Below are 3818 nucleotides of genomic sequence, written 5' to 3'. Positions count from 1 at the left end.
CTCTCTCTCCCTCCCTCCCTCTGTCTCCCCCCTCCCTCTCCCTCTCTCTCTCCCTCCATCTCTCCCCCTCTCTCTCCCTCTCTCTGTCTCTCTCCAGTGCAGCATCCTCAGCTATAAAACAGATCCGTCTAGTTCGACTATCAGCAGCTCTCTTGGGTCAATATTTTCGCTTCCACTGAACTCTGCTCCTGACAGGAGAAGGCTCAGGTCAAACACTGTGTACAGGACTTTGAGTCCAAAGATAAATTCGTTTCCTGTGTTGATCCTGCGTGGCAGTTAGGGACACGCAGTGTGACCTCTGCCCAAGGACTCCAAGCCGTTGGCATCTCATCTCTGAGGCCTAAACTTGCCTGCCAGCGAAGAAGCCCATAACTTGTGTGTTACCCTGGCTCTGCAGGAGAGGTCTGAGTATGCAAAGCAAGCTGGAAAGTTACCCAGACGCTGCTCCTGGGAGTGGGTCCAGCCACAGAGGACGCCCTCGTCTCAGGCCCAGCCCTGTGGCGCTGGCGTCTGTGTGTCTTTGTCCTTTGTGTCCCTGAGGAGAAGTTAGTCTTGGATTTGTGGCCACATAGGCGGGACTCCAGGGGCTGGGTGTGTGTGCTTCGGGTCCTGGAGATTCTTTCCTGCTCCCTCTCCCTCCTAGAGCTCTAAACCGAGTCCCCAAAGTATCTTTGGGGTACAAGGCAGCAGGGCAGGAGCAGTCAGGGCTACAGGACAAATGCAAGGCCTGGGAGGGAAGCAGCCCCACCCCCAGGGTAGGCAGAGACTGCAACTGAGACTGGGCGTGGTGGCTCCTGCCTGTAATCCCAGCACATGGGAGGCTGAAAACAGGAGGATCACTACGAGTCCAATCTGTGCTGTGAGACTCTGTAGACCCTGTACTAAAAATATAAAATAAAATAAAACTTTCTCTTCAATAGAAGGAAAACGAAAATCTCACACACCAAGTGACATGCCCACATTGCCTGAACTGTAGACAAGGAGGCCCATTCTCAGTGTTATTGTCACATCTGTTCCACTAAACTTGTCAACAATCTGTGTTCCCAGAATCAATCAGCCACGTATTTCACATTCATTGTTTGTTGTAGCTGTTTTGGAGACAGGGTCTCACTATGAGCCCAGGCTAGCCTTGAAATGACCCTCCTGCCTCAGCCTCTCGAGTAATGAGATTACAGGCAGGTACCACTATGTCTGGTTTTGTTCTTTCTTTTTCTTTTAGAGGAAAGATTAGTCTAATTTATGCCAAGTAAAATGTGTAGATCTTTTATGTGTTGTTGTTCTTGTTGTTTTTGAGACAGAGTCTCACTATGTAATGCAGGTTGGCCTTGAACTTGCTTATGTAGCCCAGGCTGGCCTCAAACTCATGGTGATCCTCCTGCCTCGGTCTCCAGGGGACAGGGATTACAGGCGTGTGCCACCAAGCCCAGGTGTAGATTTTAAGTATATACCCAGATCAAGATACTAGATATTGTTACCATGCCAGAAAGCTCTCTCAGACCCTTTTTAACTAATACCCAAACCTCTTCTAGGAAATGAATTTTTCTACTTCAATCATTATAGTTTGTTTTGCTTTAAAAAAAAAAAAAAACAACTGGGGATTAAACTCAGGCCTTCGCACTGAGCTATGTCTCCAGCCCCTTTACTTTTGTTTCATTTTGGGACAGGATCTCCCTAATTGTCCTGGGCTGTGCCTGACTTAAGATCTTCCTGCCTCAGCCTCCCAGATGTTTTGCCTGTGTTTTAACTCCCCCTCAACAGCTTCATATTATTTTGTTCCACCTACTGTGACAAAGTCTAAGTCTGTACAAGTTGCAGCATAATTCGCTTTTTGTTACCGTGAGACGGTATGTCGGTGCATAACCATACTCTATTTTGTTTATCCATCCTATCTGGGTTGCTTTCAGTTTTTTAGTTATTATGCTTATTTATGCTGAAGCTATAAATCAGATAGGGATGCTGTGGCTGTTGATTATTAGTGCACATGTCCCTGTTTTAATCCCCCTCTAAACAGACTCTGATGAAAAGCCTCCTCTTGCAGCCCCAGAGATATGAGAGAGAGAAGTGTCAGCCGTCCCCAAGGTCCTAGCGCCATGCAGTGCCCCGGCCATGCCTGTCCTCCGAGCTGTTCCCACAGTGCCTTCTCTGAATGCTCCACGGGGACGCTTGTGTCCACACAGAGCTGCAACCCTGTCACAGCCCAGAGCTTTGTTGGAGCCCAGCACAACCCCTCTCCCTTCGCCATGACACCTACCCCTGGATGAAAGTATGTCCCACCTCCCCAGGGAGGCAACTTAGACAAGCCTTGTGCTTGTAAGCACAAGGTTTTCCCAGCGTGGCACCCAGGCACGGCCCAGACAGGGGACCCCCAGCAGAGGGGCCGTGCTTTCCTCTGCTGGACTGCTAGAACAAGGCCCCCCTGGAGCCCTCCTCCCTTCATTCTCCTGCCCGGCGCCCCCTTCTCCACAAGTGGCTCCTCGTGCTTCTACTTCCATGAGGTTCTAACCAGAAGCCACACTGGTGCCGGCACCATGCTCTGGACATCAGGAACCATAACCCAAGCCAAACCTCTTCTCTATGCAAATGATCCAAGCTCAGGTATTCTGTTACAGTAGAACAACAGGCTAAGATAACTCTCGGCCTCTATGGAAAACAGTAGCCATCTCTCCCCTTGAAACATGGGCAAGCGCAAGGTCCACAGCGGGCCATGAACCACCCCCCAGAGCATTTGCCAGGCACCTACAGACCCGCAGCGAATTCTGACCACTCCTGGCCTGACTGTGTGATCCTGATGACCAGTCCACAACATCTGGTGAGTCTACGCGCAGTGCACAGCTCTAGAGAAAGGGGCTTCCCCAGATACAGGGTCTTTTACTCTCTTTCTGGGCATGGAAAGAAGAGTGGGAATGATCTTTGCTTTCAACATTTATTCCAGGAATATTCATTGAGCCATAAGGGCTGAACTCCCAAAGGGTAGAGTAACTCCTGTCAGGGTGCCTATCTCCTTGCACAGGGCCCCACTAAACACCCCTAGAGCCCGCCCTCCTCATGCTGTGGACTGTACTGCACCTGGTCCGTGCGCGCCTCCTGTCCCTTTCCCCCATAAGTCCATATCTGCATTGATCTCCGCTTTTTATGGGTTCACCAGAAAAGTGCAGAAAACAACCCAACCTAGACAGTGCAACTAAAGATATTATTTTCCAAGCCATCCCAGTCTCTGCACCCCCTTTAGGCACTATCGTTTCCTCAAGTTACCCCGAGGCACCCCGTAAGATGTTCTCACCCCCCACCAGCCGACCCAGTGCCCTGCTGTTTCCCCAGCTCCTAGGTGTTTAAGATCACACTGACCACATCCCACCTGCTTGCCTTCACCATAGAGGGGGAAGTAGCTGCCCAGGGCCCTGAGGAACACTCAGCCACCCAACAGGCAGGCCGGGTGCTTGCCTGGCCTGGGACTCTTCTTCCTCTCCCTGAGTACACTCACCCTTAAATAAGAACACTGTAGATTGGCTGGGTAGCCTCATTCCACCGCTGCCAGCCCATCCCTGCCGGGGCTCGGCAGACATCATAAAAACCCAGGATATTTTTCTAACCTCTCTCCGCCCTCCACCCGGCTCATCTTCTTTCTCTCCCCCAGCATCTCCAAATTCAGACAGAGAAAAAAAAGAGTTTGTTCCCTTTCGGTCATGGATGAGAACAAACCAGTTGTCTAGTTGTCAGTTATTTACCCAAAACCAGGTTCACAAACAAGCAGTCCTGGGCAGGCTCTAAAGTTTAAGAACAAACTTGAAAGAGCCCCTGTGATATTTTTTTAAAACTCA

Source organism: Octodon degus, unplaced genomic scaffold (genome assembly GCF_000260255.1).
Source record: "Octodon degus isolate 3935 unplaced genomic scaffold, OctDeg1.0 scaffold00032, whole genome shotgun sequence".
Taxonomy (NCBI): Eukaryota; Metazoa; Chordata; class Mammalia; order Rodentia; family Octodontidae; genus Octodon; species Octodon degus.
The sequence above is the reverse complement of the archived record's forward strand: the minus strand, read 5'-3'. Positions refer to the sequence as shown.